Source organism: Ambystoma mexicanum, chromosome 5q, assembly GCF_040938575.1.
Source record: "Ambystoma mexicanum isolate Mex_15411 chromosome 5q, UKY_AmexF1_1, whole genome shotgun sequence".
NCBI lineage: Eukaryota > Metazoa > Chordata > Amphibia > Caudata > Ambystomatidae > Ambystoma > Ambystoma mexicanum.
Window position 1 is genome coordinate 604,247,313 of NC_090933.1, and position 11,726 is coordinate 604,259,038.

An 11,726-nucleotide genomic window follows, 5' to 3' on the forward strand; every position below is an offset into this window, starting at 1 on the left:
AGAAGTAAGTGGCTACATTCAAGACTGAGAACTGTGGGGAAACACATCATGTAGCCACAGTTATTTTGTCCAATGCTGCACTTGTGAGGTGTGGTAAGACTATTGTATTTCAGCACAGGTGCATGGAGGACAGGTGACAAATGAGAATCCCCAACAGACAGTGGTAAATCTGCTATTTGGCAGTAACCTCTTAACATTTGTAAATATGTCAGGTAAAGGGGAACACATGTTGGGTGTGCAACTCTGATACATACATTCCTGTGGGATTCACCTCCTGATTTTTCATGTTTCTGTCCACTGTTGCACAGATAGAGGATGAATAGTTGGGTGATAGATGCTGGCTCTTAAAGGACTTTCAACTACTGCATTATCTGTTCTCCAAGCAATCCTTGTTTCGATCACAACTTATTTTAATTGCTGCTGGTGTAATTTTCTCTGAACTCAGAAGCTTCTCTGTGCCTCACATATAACAACTGGCAGTGATCAAAATTAATGAGCGATATTATTATTATTATTATTATTATTATTATTATTATTATTATTATTATTATTATTATTATTATTATTATTATTATTATTATTATTATTATTCTTGAGTGCAGAAGCGCAGTCCTAGCTTTGAGAAGCAATGGAATGCTTTACAAGTCCAGTTGGAAAGACACTGTGATGGAAGCAGAAGTACAAGGGAGTGAGGAGCTATGAACTAGGGAGGGGGAAGGCAGGCAACTTGGCACCAAGGGATCTACAAGCGGCCAGGGGATGAAACAGGGGGAGCAGATCACCTAGTTCCAGGTTAGGTGTGCATGTAGGTGAAAGCAAGGAGCCATTCCTTGAAGAGGAGGGTCTCGAGCTCCTTCCTGAAATGTAGAAGCGAAGTGGTAAGTCTAATGTTAACAGGGATATTCTAGCAGACTTTATCATGGGAACAGTTTTTAAAAGTACAGGAAGTAATTCCCCAGAGTTGGCAGTCACTCATAGTCAAGTGAAATTATGACCTCTGTCACAGTTGAAGGCAGGTCAGCTAGGAAAGCGGACTGTTTTTTCAACAGATAGTACAAGGTTCTATAGAGTAAATGATACTGCATTGTTGATGGAGAAGTTCACTGAGGTGATGAGGATTTACACATTTCATTATGCCTTAGAGTGCAAAGAATCATGACTGCTGCATTTTGAATGTCACACACACTTTCTTTTGCACTCCTGAAGAGAAGAGGGCATGTTCACAATTGTATCAGCACTCTTGTAAGAAAGGGGGTGCACAAACTAGTTGATTTACTCTTGCATTGATGTACTCTTGCATGGAAAGGGGGCACAGACATACCATTCTCATTCTCTCTCTCAGGAGACATGAGCGTGAGTGGTGAGAGGTTGCTTGATGAACCCACTCTCAGATCTGAGTCGACGGGGCTTACTCTCAGAAACGGGGCTTACTCTCAGAAACATATTGTACACTGTTTGCAAATGGTGCAGTCATAGCAACATCATTTCAATCATTCAATCAATCAATCAATCAATCAATCAAATAAAATGTATTTCGAAGCCAATAACAACAAAGAATTGCAACACATCACACAAACTTAAAAAATGATTCGTGTAAGAAAGAAGAATACATCTACGCTTTAAAGCCCGTCGAAGATAAGCAAGCAAAGCCTAGCTAATTAAAAGGGAATTCCCTATCACGAGATAACATAATGCCGCTGGACATCACATAATACTTACAACCGTCAGTATTGTTAGTAAAGTTATTTTAGTAAAATGTGACTAGGCAGGACAGAAACGAATACATAAATCTTCACTAGGTGCATAACGCAAAGTGCACTTTTTACTTTCTTGGTAATCACTAGACCATTTCACAGTGGTAACCACTAAACAATTTCAGTGGTAAAAAGTGGATTCTGGCTCTAATGATTAGACAACGGTCCTATTTATATTTGCTCCATAGTAAATAATTCCGAATTGTGTTTGATGTCAGAATCACCCATTGCTGGCTTCATTAGTGCCTTACCCATTGTTCAAGGGACTGGTAAATTGTTAATTCTAAACCCTCCGGAGCCATAAAGTATTCAGAGCCATTGATTTTTTCCAGCAATTTGATTACATATATTAACCATGGGATAAATACACGTCCTTGTTTATGCATTAAACATGTAAGGACACGTTGAGTCAATGGTGCCTTCTGATTGCACCAGACTCTCTGCCAAACATACCCTGTTTCCAGTTGGAGCTCATCTTCTACAAAATGCAGAATGAACTGTATAATTTGGAGCCGTTCTACGAAGACCAAGAAGGATTTTAAAGAGGTCATTTGCATTCATCTGTAATATAGAAACACTGGAAAAGCCCCAAAGAGTCGCACCAAATGTAATCAAAGACATTGGGCCTCATTACGAGTCAGGCAGTAAGGGATACCGGGCACCGGTAAGGAGACTGGTGCCGGTAATCCCTTACCGCCCGATTCCGAGGTCCCTTGGAGGGAAGCGAAAGGAACTTGTGGTCTGACCACACGTCCCTTATGGGTCCCGCTAAGGGACCAGGGCGCTAATAATGGTCTTGCCATTCGCGAGCCCGTTATTAGCGCCCTCCCCATTCCCATTGAGCCCGATGGGGGCTCAATGGGAATGGGGAATGGTTTGTTCAATGGGGATTTACCGGTCCCACCAGGGTCGGACTACACCGGTAAATCCCCATTGAACAACACCGGTGCCGGACCCGGTATTGGAGGCAGCCATGGCGCAAATAGTAATGGCTATTTAATAGTAAGTCATTAGGTTATGCTTTGAAAGTTGTACTAAAGCAGTTCATACCTCCCATTGCCTGTTTCATTTTCAGCTGTTGTTTATGAATATGACAGCTACCTCCTAAATTGGTTGAGAAGTGTATTCCTAAATAATTCAATCCTGTAACTACAGAGAGTTTTTTTATTACTATACAAAGTACGCAACCAACGCTCCTTCTTGTCTAACTGACAGACTAAAAGGGCTGATTTGGTCGTGTTTATCTGTAAATCAAGATTATTCATACAGGATTTGTCAACATATATCAGAAGTGGCAGAAAAAGCATGGTTCTTGCTATCAGCACTGTATTATCGGCGTACGCCAAGACAGGGAGTATTAAGCCACCTATCTTTGAAACATCTGCACCAATTTCAAGCATGTGGCATGGGGGCCATTTATATATAGGGAAAATAACAGAGGAGCCAAGATGCATACCTGTTGCACCCGTGTTAACTGAAAACTAGGGGCTATGTCCCCCATTCCTATCACGTTTCAGGCATGCTTTCATGTCCTGGTGAATTAGACTTAGAATATTGAATAAATCAACATGGCACTATATTTTTTTATTTGTTTATTTGTTCATGGTTTATCACAAACCTTTACAAAATAGTCACAAAACAGAATGATAAAAAAAATTAAGATTTTCACAATCGCAATATACACATTTCTTTAAAATACATAAGAAAAACAAATACAAACAGTAAAACAGAATTCAGTATCAGTATCCATTTCTCATTCTGTACCATATATAATTTGGATCATTGCTAAAACTATTATCAAATAACTCTGAAAAGTATTCAGTTCTTTGTTTTAACAAATCGGGACATCTCAGCATAATGTGTTCTAGAGTCTCATCTGTTTCAAACACATTGCAGAATCAACACCATTTCTTTTCCTCCAAAGGATATCTTATATTTAATAAACAGTAGGTATGCATGACATTAAGTCTAAATCTCATATAAGAGTTTCTAAACCTCCTTGAAGGATATTTTATCAAGTAAGTTTCCATAACCGGCAAAAATGTCCAAAAAGAATGGACCCGATTATACAATTTGGACGCTAACACTTTACTCTTTGTCAGAGACCAATTCATACCCCTTAAGATCTGTTTTCATTTATTGGGTTTAGTCATAACAGTACAAGGCGCTACCAACGAGTGGGGGGATTGCAAACCCAATTCGTATCTCAATACTTCAATGGGTATACAATTTGGCAAAAAGAACAAGAGCCCCCTCCAGACGGAAAGATTTCTAGGCCATAGGTGATCGGTGGGACCACTTTACTTAGATAAAATTCCCTCATGGGTTTCATCGTGAAGCCTCCAAATTTTCTTTCCAGCATTCGCATCTGTCTTAAAGCCACTTCTGCTTTGGCCTTAAGTTGAGCGATTCAGTACCGGTAAAGCAGTAACCAAGGTATTTAAACGCTTTTTGAGGTTTAATCAGTTTACCCTCACAAAACCATGAAAGGGAGTCCTGCTTCTTATTGGCACGTCCCATTCGGATTATGTTCATTTTGGAAGGATTAATTTTTAAGTGTAGGTTGCATATAAACTGTTCAAAGGTCTTAATTAGGCGCTGCAAACCCACTTTGGTGTTATCCATGAGGAGAAAATAATCGGCATAGGCCAACCACGAAATTCCCATTCCATTCAGTTTAGGTGACACCAGACCCCCATTCGCAAAGGCAAATTGAGCTCCACTGACATAAAGATTGAAAATCGTTGGGGCCAGCATGCATCCTTGTCGTAAACCATTGTTTGTTACAATCTGAGAAGAGAGGTCCCCGACCGTGTTCATTCATACAACTAGCCTTGTATCAGTATAGAGCTCAATAATAATGTTCAGCAAATGATTTGGCATTTTTAAAGATTTTAGTTTATGCCATAGGATAGGCATATCGACAAGGTCGAACGCCTTGCTAGGGTCCATAAATGAAACAAAAGTTTGACTCTTCCCCTTGACCCAAGTTTTGCTTTGAAAACATCGCAAGACTAAACCACCACAGTCTGTACCACAGTTTTTCCTAAAACACACTTGGTTCATGCTGAGTATATGATTATCATCCATCCAACTCTGAACATCTATCAATACCAAGGATGCAAATATTTTAGAGTCTGAATCTGCAATGGCTATAGGTCTGTAGTTACTAGGCAGCAATCTGGAGCCCTTTTTAAACACCGGATGACAAACGAAACCCTCCAGGATTGCGGAATGGTTTTGGATATATACACATCTATGAAAAGGATACATAGGGCCTCATTAAACGGTAGGCGGTAGGGCTTTACCGGTACCGGTAAGGGCACCGGTACTGGTAAACCCCTACTGCCTTACTACGAGTTCCCTTTGCGGGACCCGACTTTAATGGCTGGTTTTACCAGCCGTTAAAGTTTGGTGCCGCAAAGGGACCTCGGAGCTAATTACGGTACCGCAATTTGCGGTACCGTAATTAGCACCTTCGCCATTCCCATTATGCCCTATGAGGCAAAAATGGGAATGGGGAAGAGCCTTGGTGAATGGGGAATTACCGCCCCCGCTCACCTTGGAGTAGGGCGGTAATTCCGCCATCCACCAAGGCGGACACAGTAAAATACCGGTGGCAACCATGGCGCTAATAGCGCCATGGTTACCGCCTACCGTGTAATGAGGCCCATCGAATTCTTGCCCATAGAAAAGGATCAGATTTTAATACCTTATTACTGAGATTGTTTAACCCAGGTGCCCCTGTGTTTTTAGATTTTATTATAAGACTCATTATTACATCGACCTCACATCTCAGTGTCCAAAGGGAAGAACTCACTCCATGAGGTGAGTAACACTGATCATTAGTCTTATACAACTTAGCAAAATGACCTGCCTAGATAGCTTCAGGGATTGGATTTACCAGTGTTAAAGCTTGAGTCGAATCCACATTGTTCATCAATTGCCAGAAATTAGAGGATGTCACCCGCTCATTGCTCCTAACATACGTACACCATCACGTTGTGCAATGATACATCTATGGCTCCTCAACCAGTTTTTGTATGATTGCTTTAATCATTTAATAGAGACCCAATAGCCCGGAACATCTGTACTCAGTTTCCGTAGTCTGCGAAGCTCCCTGTTAAGTTCTCTTTTCCTTTCATAAACCTCTATGTCCATTGCATGTTTATGATCAATTGTCTGGACTGATCTGCAGGGCCTATGTTAAAAAAAAACTTAATTTTAGATCTAATGGTGATGTCCAATTCTTTTACCGAGAACATATGCAAACGTTGTTCCAAATTAGTGTTTTTATATTCAGCGATCATAGTAGAGGTAAATTTGTTGGTAGAATTAAAGGATCATTTAATCCTATTATTTGCGGTGTTCAGCAAAAGATCCTTTTTATAACACTGTTTAGCCCTCTCACAGATTATAAATTCAAACTCCATCATCAACATACAATGGTCACTTGTCAAGACAGTCTTCACTTCAAAACTTGACACAGAGAAACTTAATTTAGCAGTTAGAAAAATATAATCAATAGTAGACACACAGCCCCTCGCATTCCATGTGTGATGGTCATTTGAAATCCGCTTTAGTCCCCACAATTCTGTGTATTTTAGCCATAGGAATCCAATAAGTTTCTGGCTGCCAATTCCACTGGTCGCCATCTTAAGATACAAAAATTCTCCCATCAAGCTGTCCACGTCACAATCTGCATTTAGATCGCCCGCTATTATTATTTGACCGCATATGTTATTGATAGACCACAGGTCTATTTGCTTGCCTAAGTCAATTTCCAGCTGTTGATCGGATAATTAATTGGCATTCCAGTAAACATTAATAACCAGTAGAGAGAAGAGATTCAAACCATTTCCAACTGAGTAATCGGTTAAGAGAAACGATTGACCTTGTTTCCACGTATTTTTATTTAGCAAACCAGAGGACTCTTTAGAGGCCGTAAGCATGTCACCCTTAGGTCTGCCCCTTGAACCTTTTATAGCACATAAATCCTCCACTACAAAATCTTCCCAGCCCACGTGAGAGGTCATCCAGGTTTCTTGCAGCAAATTTAAATCAAAGCCATGTAAGTCTATCATAAGTGACTCGTTGTTAAAAAGATTGAAATTGCCGCGAGAATTCCAGCAGAGCAATTTCAACTTAGGGTTTCTAGCTATGCAGGTTTACCCAATTCTTTTAGATTAGAGATTGCGTCACGCAAAGATAGAGCCAACCATCTCCAATCCTGTTTTTCTGACACATCATCAGTTCTTTGATTAGTGAGGTAATTCCTCCGATCATAACTTTCCTGCACTGTTGACCCACCTCTGTCAGGGGCTTGCACTGGAATGGACTGATCTTTAAATGGGAAGAGATCAAAACCTATACATTGTAAAGCTTCTGCCTCCTTCAGTATCATTGACCTAACCAAGGGAGATGGAATAACCAGTCTTACAAAATCCCATCTTTCCTTATCTATGAAATCAACCAAGTGGATATCGGCAGAAGTAATACGTTTAAATTCAGATATCCCCGCAAATAGCGAGAGAATATAAGATCTATTTAGCGGTTGATTACTCTCATCTTTAAATAAGGAGCATAATATCAGACCCGGCATATTTGGAAATGCCAAAGGTCTGAGCTCCTGCACATATTTGGTATCATGTGGTGCTTTTACGTTATACCACGTATCATCCCCCCTTACATAGGAGCGGTAGTCATGTTCGTTCCTCTCTTCATCCGATAAGACATCATCTTTTTTTAGGCAATTCAACAGAATATCTTTATTTCTCAACCTCTTATTTTCTTCCACAATATCATGCACATTTTTTAGGAGTTCATCAATTTGATCCTGTTCTTTGGCCTTCAAATGTTTGCTTATATCAGTGGATTCATTCTGTATGATAGCATTATCTGTACGCACCACATTAGGCATCTCAGTATGTAATACAGTTTCCTTCCCGTTTGTACCCACACTCTTATTTGTATGGTCCATTACTCTATCTTTTTCTTTCAGACTTTTATTTTCATTCATCAAATCCTGCACATTTCTAAGAATATCCTCCACGTTTGTCTGAATATCAGTTGGCGCAAGGTGAGAGTTGTGGAGTCCATCGTTGACACCTTACAACAATGACATCTCATCAGGTTTTCTACAGCAGTCTACCACTGTTTTTTTTTTTATAAACGTCAATGTATTAACATTTGTAGTGTCTTTGTGGTATAAACCCGTATTTACTGATTGTACAATCGGTCTTGTTCGAGGCTTAGCTACATCCCCAGAGTCAATAAGTTTGAGATTGATTTTGGCCTATTCTATACCAATATTATTTCTAACATGTCTAATAGGCTCCTTTGTACCTAGGGAGTCAATATCCTTAACCGAGGTGCTCGTTGAGCCCTTAAAGATTTTAAAAATGTCACTCAAATCGTTTTCCAGTCTGTTCGTATTATCCACACCAGAAGCTCTTTTTTTTTCATAGCCTCATACATTCCATCCACTCCTTCTTCATATTCATTCTGAGTTGCCTGATCAACAGATGTTTTCTCAGTTTCAGCTGCCTTCATCTGTGTGGCGCCAATATGAGACGCCACATAAACAACTGCATCCGAAGCATCCTCATCAATCATGTGTTTCATGTCAAGGTCTCTCATGAATTTTCTAGACAATTTGTTTTTTAGGTCTGCTTTTTTTACTTTGTTATTTTTCTTTGCTTGTTTTTTTGCTGCTCTAGAATACATGAAATCCATCCCAGGACCTTCAATTATGTCATTGCCCTCTGATGTAATTTTGGACATAGCAGTATCCTTTTTCGCAGAGTTGTCCGCAATTTCCGAAAATTTCGGTAGCACCTTGTTATTTTTAGGTATTACATCTTTTGGCAGAAAAGGTAAATCAAGCTGACCACTCCCTGTTCCAACCCCTTCTGAATTACGTACAGATTTAAATTCAGCACTCCATGTTACCATTGTCTCCTTCACTATGGGCACTAACATGTCGGATAAACCTATAGGCAATACCTCTATACATTTAGCAATTGGTATGAGTGAAACCGATAGAACTTTTGGAATGTTGTTGATAGCTGTTACCATAGTTGTCAACAAATCGTTATGTTTTCTAAGTTCAACCAGAATAGCTCGGTTGAAGATACCTAGCATAGTCATCATATCATCAGCTGGTGGAAATTCATTTCTACCCCCCCGACAGGATGTCATATATGGGAACCGACAGAGTGTCATCAGGAATAAAAATAGGCGGAGTGTCTGGATCAAGAACATCAGTTTCAACAACCTTGTCCCTCTGGTGTAAATCATTATGTACCCCTTCCGTCTCGTAATCCCCAAACATTGGTTGGGAAGGATCCATATTTTCCTATAAATTCCTAATTTCTACAGAACAAACCTGTGCACATTTTAGCAGTTCCTCTTCATCTCCACAAGGGGCAGGCAAAGGAAGCGCCGCTGCACGTGCCAGGCTAGCCCTGGGAGTACTGACTGCAGTGAAGAAATCCGCCCTGTGGTCGTTACGAATAGCGGCTAATTTAGCTTTGCCCATACTAGCCGTTATTTAGATCACACTACACCACAGGGTATATATACCACAATACAAGAGTATTAATACAAACAGCACCTGCCGTCAAAGTTTATAGGGTATATTTTAGAATGCACCAAAATTTAAATGCCTATTAAGGAGACGTTCTACTTTTAACAGTTGATTTGTTATAGGTTAGCATCATACCTGAGCACATGAACATCAGATCAGGGTCCCATGCACACCAGGACTTTAGGTTAATGGTACATCACCCAAACACACGCACCCCGTAGCACGAACCGCGAAAAGCAAACAGCGTGATTTTGTGTGCTTCCGTGTGCGCCCGCGGGTGCGCTACACAAACTGCTTTTGAAATTAGAGTGGGCGGGCTCAAAAGTAGGCTTTGCAAAGCGGGCCCAATGAGGTAACAGCTAGAAATAAGTAAGAAAGGAAGTTTTAGGTCATGTGAGATTGAGAAAGTTTGCAATAGGTGTAATATACACAATGTCAATTTCAATGTCAAAGTAAATATTTACTTTCCACCCAGATTGGTCAGGCAGCTTCCTGTGTGTCTGCAAAGGACGTCCGCTCAACTGCGGATTCGCCGAGCGGCAAGAAGAGTCAGTCCAGACTGGAAGAAAGAAAAGGTCCGTGACCGGCTCAGCACACAATCCCAGAGAGGTCTTCACCAGCAAACAGCGTGCTTTCGTGTGCTTCCGTGTGCGCACTATATTAATTGAAGACCAGCCCACAATTTGGATCTGTTCACTCTGTCAAATGTGGAACTCAAATCCATGAATGCAAAATTAATTGGTTCATGATTAATATACATGAAATTAGCAATTACTAGATATAAATGTAATGACTGCTCACTCATCCCTAATCCCACATGATAACCAAGTTGTGCATTCAACAGGATATTCTTGTCCTGTACCCATTGTTTCATCAAAATGACTAGCAGACTCGAATTCTATAATTCTCTATCAAATTTCCGTAGCTGGACTTCTGTCCCCCAACAGCATTCAACCTACAACGCGCTGGGACCATACCAATGGTGAAAGGTGCTATACAAATGAAAATTACATTACATTACAAAATCACCCTCCCAAAAAGCTTAAACTTAAATTGCGAGTCCAGCAGAGATACAGGTGTGAATACTTCAGGATTCATGTGCATACCCTTTCTGAATATGGGCAGGACTGCAACATTTTTCCAGATCAAGGGGTACTTGTTTGTAGACAGCATAGCATTAAAATAAATAGTCAATGATGGGGACCAGACTATTTCAACAGTTTTAACAGATCCACAAGCTATACCATTAGGTCCTGTACAACCAGTCCATGCCTGTTTTCCTATAGCACATTTGGACTTTGTCCAAAGTGAAATTAAGCGGTGCTGCATTATTAAGAGGCATAATACAAACTAGAGCACATAAATCATGTCAACCAGCACATCATTTTCGAAAAATTCTCTACCCATATGGAGTCGGCAACACTTGAACAGCTGTTGTTTCCTACAGTCACCAGACAATATCTAATCAGACAATGTTGTCCTTGTCCTTTACAAAGAAAACCTTTACAAAGCAGTTTTGAGAGAGATAATTTCTCAGCTTACAGGCTATTTTATGGAAGTTGAACGTCTGGCAATACATTATTTTCTTGTAACCATTCTTAATTTTTTTAAGTCAATTGCATTCTTCTTCATTTACTGAATAACAAAAGCCTTAAATATAAGCATTGTTCACTGTGATTTCAGACATGGTAATATCAAGGAATTTAGTTCATAGCATATAGCCTCTAGGGTTCTGAGCAAATTCCTAAAGCTCTGTATTCAAGAAGTCAAGCACTCATGTGTAAACGAGTGTGTTGTGCAGCAGCTTATTAACACCACATACACAATTGAGGGTATTTTGTATTTAGACTTTGGCAATTTTCATTAAGTGAAGTAGATTGTGTGGATGCACATCATGAAGTACATCTTTTAAGGCGAGATGCCTTATGAATATAGTACTGCTATTTCAGTGCAGACTGCAGCTGACGCCATTAGAAACCATCCCACCAATATTGCTATCATAATACAGCTCACCATCCCCGGCTGGAAGACAGAGAAATGAGAGCCTAGCGGCCTGAAGCTGGTCTGCTATTGTTGTTCGATTGCAGCACAGGATAAATGATCTACTCTTTTTTCTATGACATCATTACTTCAAGACAGAAATGCAAATGTTTCCTATCCACACGCAATTGGATTTAATATGGGGAATGGTGTTCTTTTCAACCTACCACCAACAGTGAACTCTTCTAACAAATAGGTCAAGCCACCCCCACATTAGATTAATCTTGAGAGTCTGGGTTTTCCATGGTAGGTACCCAGTACAAGTCCTGCATTTAAATGTGAGCGAAACCCACATGTTAAGTGAATGCTTTGAAATTATAATAGGCATCTACAAAAAAAGGCTA